This window comes from Canis aureus, chromosome 21 (genome assembly GCF_053574225.1).
Source record: "Canis aureus isolate CA01 chromosome 21, VMU_Caureus_v.1.0, whole genome shotgun sequence".
Lineage (NCBI taxonomy): Eukaryota > Metazoa > Chordata > Mammalia > Carnivora > Canidae > Canis > Canis aureus.
In genome coordinates, this window is record NC_135631.1 from 21,591,285 (window position 1) to 21,605,950 (window position 14,666).

Here is a 14,666-nt window from a genome sequence, read left to right on the forward strand (position 1 = left end):
ATGTGATCCTAGAGACCCGGGATCAAGTCCCATGTCGGGCTCCCTGCATGGAGCCTGCTTCTCCCTCTGCCTGTGTCTCTGCCTCTCTTTCTGTCTCTCTATGTCTCTTGTGAATAAATAAAAACTTTTTTTTTAATTTTTTATTTATTTATGATAGTCATACAGAGAGAAAGAGAGAGAGGCAGAGACACAGGCAGAGGGAGAAGCAGGCTCCATGCACCGGGAGCCTGACGTGGGATTTGATCCCGGGTCCCCAGGATCGCGCCCTGGGCCAAAGGCAGGCGCCAAACCGCTGCGCCACCCAGGGATCCCAACTTTTTTTTTTTTAAAGAAAAAAAAAGAGAGAGAGAAATATTGGTTTTTCATCATAGGGCATATTTATCTTTTCTTGGAATGTGACACCGAGAACATAAATAAGGAGAGCATACTATTTAAAGATTATGACAAAATTACTTCAACTTTTAAACAGCAAATTGTGAGGTATCCCTTCTATAATATATAGGTTTCTGCAAATAAAAAGCAAAACAGAAAAATGTGGTAAAAGTATCAGAGCTTAAAAAGAAATCCAGTCTTTCAACATGCAAACATGCTCAATCTCATTCATAAGAGAAATGCAAATGAAAACCACAGAGCTTATTTACTTATACTGACAAAAGTTTTAAACTGTAATAAGATTGTATATTAAGAAGATCTGAGGAAGTTGAGTTTTTTCAAGGAATATCAATTGTATTTTAAATTTTTACAAATTCTGCAGGGAAGGAATGTGGATATAGAGAATTCAAAAAAATCCAACATACTCTCTGATCCAGCAATTCCTCATCTAGAAACACTCTACAACATACTCACACATAGGAAATGACATGTAGAAAGACATTCAATGCAGTAATGTTCATATTAAAACAAGTCTGGGAAGAGCCAAACACCCCTCTGTAAAACATAATAACTTTAAAAATTCACTTTGTTAAGCAACAAAGAAAGAAAAGCAAGGTGCACAATAAAAGGCAATTATTCATGTAAAAGCAGAAGACAAAAATACGGGCTGAGCATTTGTCACTGAGGAGAGGACGGATGACTCACGGACAGGTAGGTGAAAAACATTTCACTGTAGGTCCCTTTAGTATCTTGGATTTCTGAACCATATTTTTAAATAATATATATGTATTTTAAAACTCTAAACCAACCCTCCAAATACTCTAAAAAGACATGGGATATGTATTATGCACACAGAAATTACAATCTTCCGATTTATTTTTGATTTTTTAAAATTAAATAATAAGTAAGCTCTATATCCAGCATGAGACGTGAACTTACGACCCTGAGAACAAGAGTCGGATGTTCTACCAACTGAGCAGCCAGGCAGAAATCAGATGTATAATACTGTTAAATTAACAATATATTCAAAGCAGGACTTTTGCAACTTCAAAACACTCAAAAGAATTTAAGCATTTTAAAAAGAAATCTATCTCAAACTGATAAAGTACTACCATACAAATTTAACTCAGATAATTTTCAAACCTAAAAATGAGTATCAACTAAAGAAATAAGACATTAGTATAACTCAAGATTAAAGTGTTTTATAAGGTATGAGTAACATTTTATTATTGGAATGATTATATATGGGTAAAAATAGGAGTCAACACAAACTGTTGAACACACACTTCATAAACTTCAAGCACTAAAGTGATGAAATAAGATCTACCAAATTTATTTTATAAATATAATAAAATTCCTAATTGCTTTCTTCTTTAAAAGTGAAACTAAAAATATACTATTAATTACAATTCTAATAAAGGCCCATTCACTTATGAGAACTTTCATTAGAACGGAGTGAATTTGGGGGAGAAAACTAAAGAAAACAAATATTTATGGTAACCGGATGGATACTATTATTTTTAAGCTTGAGGAAATTGTATATAACTGGAAATGTCCAAAATTATTATCTTTGACAATGCCATTGTTTTTATTAACCTTGCCTAGAATTTTTGTATCCCCATATTTTTCTGTATGTAGAACTTTGACAGCTATTTTCTTTCAGAATATTAAAGAGGCAATTCCAAGGTCTTCTGGCTTCCATTGTTGTTGGGAAGTTGCCAATCAATCTGCATTCATCTGGTCCTTTGACTTTTTGTATATTGTGGCTTCTGCAATTTTGTCTTGTTTTCTATGGTTGCATTTTCATGTGACTAGGTGGGAAGTTTTTTCTTTTTTAACTACTTGGGATCCATTGAGCATACTCAATCTGTTGAATTCTTTAATTCTGGAAAATTAGTATGTGTATCTTCAAATTGTGCTTCTGAAACTTCCAATTAAACACATTTTCACTCTATGCTTTGTGGCTCTTAATCCTCTTTCATATTTCCTATCTCGCGGTCTCTTTAAACTCTAATCTGGATTTCTTCTATTCTCTTTAGTGTGTCTAATCTGTTTTAACTCAATTCAACCTTAAACGAAGTCTTTGCAGATCTGTTTCTGCTATGTGTGATTTCCTTTCATGCTGTTTTTAACAACTGAAATCCTTCTCCTTGGAAAAATATTTGTGGAGATTCTTTTGCAACTTATGATGAAGGTACATTCTTCCAGAAAGGGTATGAGTAAGCTTATCAGTTTCTTAAGAGCCTAAATTCAGGTTGAGTCCACCTTTATGGATTTTTGTGGGGTTTTTTTGTTGTTGTTGAAACATCAAAAAAAAAAAAAAAGAAAAGAAAAAAAAAAAAAACACCAAGTGCTTATTTATTTGAACCACAAATCCATGCAAGGAACAACTCAGCGTTATAACTTATCAGGGCTTCTCCATTCCACTCTACTCAGGATCACAACGCTCAAGGCTTTGACTTTTGTTGCCGGAGCTTAGAAGCATTCAAAATTGCAGCTTGCATTCTCCTGGTGTGCAAAGATTCTCAGGGTAAAAACAACTGAGGTACTTTGCTTATCTCCCAGTGTTCCTATTTTTGTTTTTCTGTATTTGTTTCCCAATGTTTTTGGCCTGGCAATTCCTTACTATACTATCAAATCTTCAATAAGGCTTTTAAGATGATTTTCAAACTCAGTCCAGTAGTTTTAGTTGCTAATGGAGAGTAACCAAGCTCACCATACTATCCAAGTCTTCAACGTATTTTTCTTAAACATCTAGCATTCAAAAAACTTGGGAAAAAATTTTGTAGCAAACTATCTTGAAAAGTAACTTAACTTTAAAATCCAATGTTCATTGAGACACTAAATCCCAAAGGTTAAAAAAAAATACAGAATTAAACTAACCAAAATATATTTCCTATTATTACACAATTCCCAAGTTAAGTGTCACTCATCCTCACTTTACGAATCCAGCAATTTAAGTTTACCTTTAATGTCTGCTATGCCTAAGTAAGTGAAGCTTGGGTGAAAATTAGAAGAACAAAAAGTAAAATGATAAATAATATTTTTTTGATAAATAATACTTAACACAGAATATATGTAATATAATATTTTATAGACAAAAGCTAGAGTAATTCATCTTTTATATTTGTTTTTAAAAACAAATCTATTTAAAGCTAGGTTTATGGATTAAAATAAGTATTTGTATATGTTAGTAATATTTAATACTTTAATATTAATATATTTTTAATATTTGCAAAAAATTCCCACTCATCAATCAGATGTTGGGATTGTGTCAATGTTGTCAATGTTAGTCAAAGCTGTGAAAGGGGGAGGGAAAGAAGTAGACTGTTTACACTTTACTAATACAACAAAACTATCTGAAATCGATAAATCAACATGTGAAAATAAAAGTTTTAACTTCATATAAATGTCTCAGAAATTTCACTTCAACATAATACTGCTAAAACTTTATTATAACTAGTGGGGCACTTATCTTACACCAGGTTTTAAAATTTTATCTGAAACTAAATCACAACCAATTTTTTTTAAAGTTACTTCAAAATGGCAGGTATATTAGTAATGCCCTTTGAGTAATTTTTAAAAAACACTTTGTGTTATACATCAAGGTAACTCTAAATGTCATTGAAGCTTATTATACAATACCTAAATATCTGGGGGTATCAAACAAAAACACTACCTTTGTATTTTTAGAAAAACCATAAGTACATTTTTTTTCGGAAGTATATTTTTTAACCTGTTAACAGGAAAGCTACTGGATTTTTAATTTTATAAAAAATAATACATTGTCATAAGTTGGTACCATACTCTAATCCTTACAAATTAAAATTCAAAGGGTATGTGGGTGGCTCAGTGAGTTAAACAGCTACCTTAGGCTCAAGTCATAATCCCAGAATCCTGGGATCAGGAGTGCATTGGGCTCTCTGCTCAGTAGTCTGCTTCTCCCTCTTTCTGTCCCTACCCCAACTTGTGCTCTCAAATAAAATCTTTTAAAAAAATTGTATTCTGGTATTATAAACTGATAATTTCAATTTTACTTCCCACTGCAATATTTCATCCAACAAATATATATATATATATTTTAAGATTTTATTGATTTATTCATGAGAGACAGAGAGAGACACACAGAGAGGCAGAGACACAGGCAGAGGGAGAAGCAGGCTCCATGCAGGGAGCCCAACATGGGACTTGATCCCAGCCAGGTCTACAGGATCACACCCTGGGCTGAAGGCTGCACCACTGAGCCACCCGGGCTGCCCTCATCCAACAAATTAATATAGAGTGCCACTATGTGTCAAGCCTTGTTCTCAGTTTCTGAAATATATCAGAGTACAAAAGACAAATTATAAGCATAATAGGTAAACTGTTCAATATATTAGGAAATGATTAAGTATTTCAGGTGAAAAAAATAGAGGAAAGATGAAGTTTTGACAAGATGGGAATTGAGCAGCAATTTTTAATTCAGTAGCCACAGCAGATCTCACAGAGAAGACAACACTTTGGTCTTGAAGACTGAGAACTTAGTTAAGCAGCTACCTGGATAAATACTTTTAAAGCAGACAAGAGTTAATTTGTAAAGAAAACCTTGGAGATGGGAATATGTCCAGAACATTTAAGGAGGCCCGGGAGACTGAAGAAATGTTACTATGTGAATAGTAAAGATAATATAAAGCTACCAAATACAAAATTTTATACTTAATCTGGCATCCCAGTATTTATTCCTAATTAAAAACTAATCAATCTATCAGATTTTGACTAAGAAATAACTAATTCTTAAACATAAAATTTACAAACATGAACTCAGTTAAAATGTATGAATTTTTATTAGTATATCAATTTCCAATTGGAAGAGAACACTGATTGTTAAAGATTCCAGAAAGTAGGGATCCCTGGGTGGCGCAGCGGTTTAGCGCCTGCCTTTGGCCCAGGGCGCGATCCTGGAGACCCGGGATCGAATCCCACGTCAGGCTCCCGGTGCATGGAGCCTGCTTCTCCCTCTGCCTATGTCTCTGCCTCTCTCTCTCTCTCTGTGACTATCATAAATAAATAAATAAATAATTAAAAAATTAAAAAAAAAAAAAAAAAAAGATTCCAGAAAGTAGCCAAAACCAGTCAAGAACCAGAATTCACTAATTCAGTAATCAAAGTTCCAGTATAATTCTCAATTACTCTTATAGCTATAAGAACACTATTTCATGTAATACCTTTCTAATATAACTTATCATTACATCAATAATTCTTATTAATACTTCCTTCCTCATTAACATGTTGCAGTGGGTAGACAATATTTCCACCCTAAGAGATTTTTATACTTTACAAAAATTTGAAAATTTAGAAACTGGAATAGATATTTACCAAAAAAAGATGTTTGGAAACCAGCTCTTGTGCTTTATTTTTATCCAGTCTTTATGTATTCCAAAAATATTTATAAGACATCAGGCTATTAGTTCCAGGGTTCTCCTCAAAACGAAGTTTCAATCTTTGATACTAAACAAAAGTATAAGGGACATTTTAAAAATCTTGGTTAATTGTCCTTTTGGTACAATTGTCCCTTTTAGTGCACACTTGCACACTAACCTCTGTTTAACCAATCTGGAAATCATGTTACTGAGTAAACTAGACACCGGTATGTGGTGTCCTAGGAGAGGCATTTAATAAAAACAGGTTTTACTTATGGTGAAAACTTTTCTAGGAATCAAACTGTTTAAAGCAACCACTTAGGTTTTATCTACCTATAAAAAAATAACTAGTTTCTACCTTTGAAAAGGCTTTTCTTTCCCCCAAAAGAAGTCTGGCCAATTGTTACATTTTCCTCAATCTGAAGGCAATTTCAGGGAATAAAGGGTCTTATAGCTTCTTAATTCTATTAGTTTCTAAGACTGAAATGCCAAGTAAAAATGAAACCAAAAGACGATTTCTAACCAACATGTATTTTTCTTTGAAAAGTAAAAAACAAACTTCCAGTTAACATCTAAATTTATGTAGGCATGGACTTAAAACAATAGCCCAGTATTATGTTCTCTCAACTTGCTATTTTCCTAGAGCAAAATTATATTCACATTATTTTACCCATTATAAAGTTTCAGATATTCAAGCTTTTTCTCCATTTCTATTTCCTAACAGCTTGGGTGCAATTATTAACTATCAAGCTCCTATGTTTTTGTAACTAAGAAATACTTCATGTAATAGTCACAAGTCATCTGTTTGAAATAGTGGGAAGGACTAGAAGCAAAATTCAGCTTATCAACTATTAAGTGGTTTCAACTGCTCAAATAAAGCAATGTTCTTTTTTTCTTGCCTCTATTGAGACAGAACTAGTGGTTCCCTTTGCCAGGGATTCACAAATTTCAGGCCTGTTGATAAGTCTTGCTGCCATAGATTTCCTGGAACAATCCTCACATATTGTTTTCTCTATCATAGCACCCAACAGCCATCTTATAATTTTTCTATACCGAAATGTAAACTTGTTCACTGAGATGTTCATAGCACCTTGGTGTCTAGCATGCATTTATTCAGTAGATACTTGAAAGTTAATTCCCCTATTTTCTCCTGACACATGAAGTGAAAGCAAGAACCTGAAGCAATGTATTTGATGACTTTTTTGAGAACCTATCAACAGTCAACTGTAGTACAGAAAAAATAGTTTAACACTTTGGGAAATTAATACAATGCAGGCAAATACATCAATACATATCTATTAAGTCTTCATTCTAGTAAACATCCCCAATTTTAAGGTACTTTTAAAGACTCCATATATAAAATTACTTGCCAAAAGGATTTGCTAATAAAATTTTGCATATTTTAATCTGCATAGAATCTGATAAAAGTTAAACTGATTATACTTTTCTCCCTATTAAAAATGATTATCACTGAATACACTGAAGTGAGTTTCTATGGTTCAATTATGAAATTTAGAATTGCAAAATTATTTTATAGGCAAATAATCTGAATTTTTACATTTCATCATAATGGTTTATTTAGGATCAATTGAGCAGTACCAGGAAGTTGAATAAAAAGATATTTCAGTATTCAGTGACATAGACTGGAGATGTATCAAAAATATCTTAACCTTCTGAGTCTGATAAACCATAAATTATAAATAACTTGAAATGTTGGTCCAGCTTCAATAACTAAGACTTTCCTATTAAATATAGGAGCCAAGATCCTCTTTCACAACTTTTTAAAAGGAGCACTAAATATTGTTGTGCCCTTTACAATTTTTCATTTTTATTTTCATGAAGTTTTTCATAATTTCAAATATTTTAAAGATTTCCCCTCCAAAAACACCCAAACACACACACACCCACACACACCACAATAAATAAGTCTATCCTATCAGAAAACTTATTTTTGCAAGGCTTCCACACTTCCATAGAAAGAAAAGGTAACTGTTAAGTAAGATACTCAAAGGCACTAAATCTTAAATTCTGGCCTTGATTTAAGAATATTTCATCCTAATAAAACTCATGAGTGCTTATTAAGAACAGAAGGTAAATGGATTGTTCTCACATTAATGTTGAATATAGTTTTGAAGAATGAGCTCTTACCAAATAAAAAGTCCAGAATTAGATTTGCTGTGTTTGTGTTTAGAACTCCTGTTATTTGAAATTAGACTAAAATATACACAGCTAAAATTTTTTTTGAAACTGTGAAGGGTAAAAATACATAGAATTTTTGAAGTAAGATTTTACAAACTATAAGATGAGGCTGTATGGAAGTTCCTATACCATGCCAACTTCTAAAACACTTGTAAGAACTATATGTGGTTGTGAGTAACTTTACAATTGTGAAGGGTAAAATTACATAGAATTTTTGAAGTAACATTTTACAAATTGTAAGATGAAGCTCTATGGAAGTTCCTAAACCATGCCAATTTCTAAAACATTTTTAACCGTATGTGGTTGTGAGTAGTTATACATAATCTACTTTTTCAAAGGACTACATGCCCAGACCCAGGATTTAGAACACTTGTCTATAAACTCCTCCCACTTTCTTTAAACACTTTGATGCTAACAAAGTTGTTTAAATAATCTAAATCTGGGATCCCTGGGTGGCGCAGCGGTTTAGCGCCTGCCTTTGGCCTGGGGCGTGATCCTGGGGACCCGGGATCGAGTCCGTCGGGCTCCCGGTGCATGGAGCCTGCTTCTCCCTCTGCCAATGTGTCTGCCTCTCTCTCTCTCTCTCTCTCTCTCTGTGACTATCATAAAAAAAATAATAATAATAACCTAAAACCTCAGAAAAGCTGATCATCTGGAAAAAATGAGGTATAATACATACCTACCTCAAAAGGCCAACTGTGATTAATCACATATCCCATACAGAGTACTAAACAGTGCCAGAATATATTAAAGGACTAATAAATTTGAGCTATTACTGTTGAGGCCGGTAATGAAAATGAAGGTAAAATCACTGTCAGCAGGATACAACTGAAAATCAACAATGTATTTTTAAAATGTAACCTGAACTCTTCTAAGAATCTATTGTAGAAAAATCATTCACCTTCAAAAATATCTTCCTCATATACTTTTTTCCTTTATGTGATGTCCACATAGGTTTCCATAAAGTTTAATAGTTTTGAGATTTACAATGAAAATATTATCGAAAAACATCTGCCTATGTTTAAGAACTCCAGTTCAATTCCAAGCATATTTTAGGTTAAGATCTATAAAAACTTTAGTTTATTGCAAACATATTTATATTTAGAATAAGTTGCCTTAGTAAAAATATAAAAAATTCCTGGGCAGCCCGGGTGGCTCAGCAGTTTGGTGCCTGCCTTCGGCCCAGGGTGTAATCCTGGGGACCCAGGATCAAGTCCCACATCAGGCTCCCTGCATGAAGCCTGCTTCTCCCTCTGCCTGTGTCTCTGCCTCTCTCTTTCTCAAGAACAAATAAATAAAATCTTTAAAAAAAAGAAATTCTCACTGAAACTCCTAACATTACAACAGTTCTAAAGACAACTCTTGTCTAGAATAAATAGGACTTTTCATTTTTATACAAATTACTGGAAACAATACTTGAATTCACATTAAATGTTTCTCCTATTCAGATGGGGAAGGGTTAAGAATAAGAAACAAAATCTGTGTGGTAAATTTTACTTAAACACTAGGGACAGCAGAAAACGGACCATTATGGAGAAGCCTGAGTGGCTCAGTTGGTTAAGCCACCACCTCTTGATTTCAGCTCAGTTCATGCCTTCAAAGAGGTCATGAGATTTGAGACCGAGCTCTGTGATGAGCATGGAGCCTGCTTGAGATTCTCTGTCCCTCTCCTCTGTCCCCGCTACTCCCTGCTTGTGAGCACTCTCCCTTTAAAAAAAAAAAAAAAAAAAAAAAGAATTGGAACATTTAAAGGCATAATATACAAATAATCTTATCCTTCATAGAAACAGGGAATTCTAGAAAAAATGAATCTAGAACAGGTGAAAAATGTAAACATGATCTACATATTACATTATAGAACACCAGTATTCCTTTTCAGTGTGATAGTATAGTGGTTATGTAGGAAAATATTCTTTATACAGAGAAAGATAAAGTATGTATGGGCACAACACATCAAGGTAGAAAGTATATAGGTATTTAATATTCGTGCTATTCTTTCAACTTTTGTTTTAATATTCTCATAATACAAATTTGAAAGAGGAGGAAGGTGCCTGGCTGGTTCAGTCAACTCTTTTGATCTTGGTGCCATGAAGTCCAGTCCCACACTGGGCATGGAACCTACTGTAAAAAAATAAATAGGGTAGCCCCGGTGGCTCAGCAGTTTAGCGCCACCTTCAGCTCAGGGTGTGATCCTGGGGACCCAGGATTGAGTTCCACATCAGGCTCCCTGCATGGAGCCTGCTTCTCCCTCTGCCTGTGTCTCTGCCTCTCTCTGTTTCTGTTTCTCATGAATAGATAAAATCTTAAAAAAAAAAAAATATATATATATATATATATATACATATATATATATATATATATATATATATATATATACACACACACACACACACACATACATAAATGGCTTACCTAAAAGAACAGGAATTCAGTAGAAGAGCTTAAAGTACAAAATCCTAGGTCACGAAGTTTCAAATTCTGTACCATTTCTATTCTTCCACACTATCCTTTATAATCTGCAAATTTCTTGCAATTCAAGAAACTACCTATTTTTCAAACATCTTTTCTGCACTAACAAAAACTGATGCCATTGTTGCAGTAACAGAGGAGAGGTAATCCTGCTGCAATTGAGATCCATGGCAAATAACCACCCCAGCTATTAAAGGATTGTATCAGGCACCTAAATATAAATAAGTTTTGACTTGGAATGTCTGTCTTTTATTTTTTTTAAAGTCTTTTTTTTTTAATTTTTATTTATTTATGATAGTCAGAGAGAGAGAGAGAGAGAGAGAGAGAGAGAGAGAGACTGGCAGAGACACAGGCAGAGGGAGAAGCAGGCTCCATGCACCGGGAGCCCGACGTGGGATTCGATCCCGGGTCTCCAGGATTGCGCCCTGGGCCAAAGGCAGGCGCTAAACCGCTGCGCCACCCAGGGTTCCCTGTCTGTCCTTTAAATGTAAATCTTACTATTCTAGGAACTCAGGAAATTCAAATTTACAATCAAACATCCGGGTTCTAGGAAAATACCACTTCCATGGTTTAAGCAATCTTTAATTGCTAACAGAAAAATGGTTTTCTTTAAAGTGTTAGCTTTCTAATCTGTACCTCAAGCAGCAAAAAAACTAAATACTTAAAATATACAGCATTTGCAAACACAGTAACTTTTTAGACTCACTTTCTGTTTTAAAGCCAAAGACCTCAAGGTTGTTAAAAAACATATACATTCTTATTTGAAATAACTTGCCATTTGGCCAACTAACAAATCACTCAAGATAATTTTCTGTGGCTTACAATGGTTCTCATAAAAATATAAAACTAGTTAAGGTTCTATAAACCTAATGAGCTGAAGAGCAATTGTGATCTTCCTAAGTGATTTATGACTGAATTTAAAGGTATTACTGATAAATGATAGTGTATGATTTGCAAAACTTGCTATCATCACAAACCATTGAAATCTTGTAAATCATCTCTTTTCTAACTACACTAACCACTAAGCTGTCTAATTTTTATAAAGATTTTATTTATTCATTCATGAGAGACACAAAGAGAGAGGCAGACACAGGCAGAGGGAGAAGCAGGCTCCATGCAGGGAGCACAACACAGGCCTGGATCCCGGGTCTCCAGGATCAGGCCCTGGGCTGAAGGCGGCGCTAAAGCACTGAGCCACCGGGGCTGCCCCCACCTAAGCTGTTTAAACGAAAAAAATCTGGAGGGGCGCCTGGGTGACTCAGTTAAGGATCTGCCTTCAGCTCAGGTCAATATCCCAGGGTTCTGAGCCTGTTTCTCCCTCTGCCCACTTGTTCTCTCTCACAAATAATAAATAAAATCTTCAAAAAAATTTTACTTAAAAAGAAAAAATGTAGATGCAAGAAAAGCTAATGCTTTCCAATAGTTTTCAAATATAAATAAACTCAAAGTTTGAGTCATGAATAGAATACATATTCACACTCAAACATACCAAAAAATTAATTTATCAGAAGAAAAACATCAATGATTCCTGACAAAATTAACAATTTCAAAATGAAGTGGGTGGTTGCTGAGTTAGAAATTTGATTTTTACAATCATAAAGCATCTCCCCATTATTTTATTAATTACAAAAGGAGAAATAGTAACTACACATTGAGAAAATGGTCATCATGGACATCACCAATAAGGTGTAAATGATGTACCTCTGGATGAAATAGTGAGGACACAAAATCACTTGCAGCTTCTCAGTTAAAATGTACAGCACTTGAATCTAATGAGGAAATACCAAACCTAACATTGAAACAGTTCAACCTCAGAAGAGACGAAAGAGGAATGACATATAGATGCTAATTTTATTAGAAAATTGCTATAAAGGGCATGACTAGAACAATAATAAAAGAACATGGACTATAGATTAAAATTTTATTAATGTGAAGTTTCCTATGTGTTTATAAGAAGATGTGTTATTAGATGTTGGAGGGTGCCTGGATGGCTTGGTGAGTTGAGCGTCTGCCTTTGGATTCCAGGGTCCTGGGATGGAGTCTCAACATCAGCCTCCCTGCTTCATGGGGATGGGGATCCTGCTTCACCCTCTCACTTCCTGCCACTCCCCCTGCTTGTGCGGTCTCAAATAAAATCTTTAAAAAAAAAAAACACTGAAATAGGGCACCTGGGTGGCTCAGTGAGTTAATCATCAATTAATCAGACTCGATTTCAGCTCAGGTCATGATTTTATGGGCCTGAGATTGAGCCCCACGTCTGGCCTATGATAAGCCCCGCGTGGAGCCTGGCCTGGTTGAGATTCTCTCTCTTCCTCTGCCCACCCTGCCTCCAAAAAAGAAAAAAAAAAAAGAAAAAGAAAAGAAAATACACCAAAGTATTAAAGGTTGTAATGTATATGCAACCCAATCTCTATGGTTCAGGGAAAAACAGAACTGACAAAGCATATGTCAGATGTTAAAAACTCGCGAATCAGGACCAAACATACAAAAGAGTTCCTTGCACTGTTCTTACAACTCTACTGTAGGTTTAAAATATTTTCAAAAAACTTTAAAAAGCAAAAATGTCGGTTTGTAACCGATAAAAGCAAAGCTCTTACTGTTCAACCCATAACAAAGTAGATTTAAACCATGTAATTCCCCAGTAACTGCCATACAATTTGAATCTTCCACTCCCAATAAATCGTGATGTTTTACCCATTTTCTCATCTAGTAACATAACCTAATTAAGAGAACCACAAAACCAAGAATTCGCTTATTAAACAAGTTAGACAAATTCATTTAAAAAAACAGTAGATGAGAGAATTAAATGTACAGACCATGCAGGAAACATTCTTCTTGGCAATCTTTCCCCAAATACTTTTAAGCTCTCTCCTACAATACAGTCTACACTTACATTAGATACTTCCTTAAAATAATGAGGTGGACATTTAAATTTTATGAAATTTAGATATTATTCCAGTTCTTCTATAAATATCACTGATGCCACAAGTCTTAATTAGAAGATGGAAAGAGCCAACTCTCCTAAGGTCAGATACAGACTAGAAATAATAAAATTACCATTTTTTAAAAGTCCTATTTGATTTAAAAGCTACCAAAAGTCACTAAGGGAAAAAAAGTTTTAAATAAGAAAATATTCATTAAAAATGCCTGAAAAACAATGTACTCCTGTGATGAAAAATTCAGAAACCTGACTACATAAATAGCTAGAAATGACCAGTTCTTTGTTAGAACATTCCGTTTCCCATCCCCCAAAAGAATTAGTACTTATAAAGACTCAAGTACTTATTAACTGAATGGATGTTGGCTAATAATCTGAAAACATGAAGATATGGTGGTATTCATGTTTAAAGACTCTCAAGGATTAAGGTTTTAAGAAAAAAAGCTGCAGTAATTTTAAGCCATACTCAAGCTTACATGGTCCTCCCTAAACACATGGGACTCTTAGACTTTGTCACTTAAATGATCATATTATTAAGAAAACAAGTTTACAGAGCTAGAAAACTGGGTTTCAAATCCAGGAATAAAGTCAGCAACTAAAAAACTGTCAAAGTTCAATAACGCAACCACAACCCTGATTTCAGATCTAAGAGTCACCACACTGTCAGGAATACTACACCAAGCACACAATAGATGCTTCTACAATTACTTCTAGATTGATTCTGTATCAAGTGATCTATCACAGTGTAGTCAAAAGAGCAAGCCAGACTAAACACTCTATAGTCCAAATACAGGTTTGTGAGATATGACATATGCTCACAGAAATGAGATTGAATTATTGAGTTTTTAAGCCTCGATTCCCAAAACCAGTTGCTAGAAATAGCTAATAGTACATTTCTGTGTGCTCATCCTGTGGAGATCACGTCAGCAATGGTATACTAATTGCAAGCTTGCAGGTTTTAAAAGCTTCCCAGGTACTCCTATAACACTGTAGATTCTAATCTTTGATTCTACTACCCCTTAGAATCTTATCTTCCAGCTCTGAATTTTGGGTTTTAATTTAATGTCCTCTTCTGGTTTAAATACACAATGCCTGTATATTCAGTTTAATAAAAAAAAAATTGAGAAAATCATAATCAATCTGGTAAACACTCCCATTTTTCTTAAAATTTAACATGAAAAATACAGAAAATGTCACCATAACAGACCTTTTCCTTTATCATTATGTGAGGTGATAGAGGTTAAACATTGTGGGTATTGTTTTACAATATACATATGTATTGAATCATT

General features: G+C 34.2%; 1 protein-coding gene across 3 annotated transcripts in view; it reads right to left on the reverse strand.

The window, feature by feature from the left end:
* The window catches only part of CSTF3 (cleavage stimulation factor subunit 3), a 70,014-nt gene that overhangs the window by 34,612 nt on the left and 20,736 nt on the right, over window positions 1-14,666 (reverse strand). Inside the window, exon 3 of one of the 3 annotated variants that reach the window (XM_077863526.1) lies at window positions 5,728-5,859. The exons of the other annotated variants lie outside the window; for them this stretch is intronic. The gene's annotated coding sequence lies outside the window, so the exon portion shown is untranslated. The remainder of the gene's footprint in view (window positions 1-5,727; window positions 5,860-14,666) is intronic. 3 annotated transcript variants of the gene reach the window in all.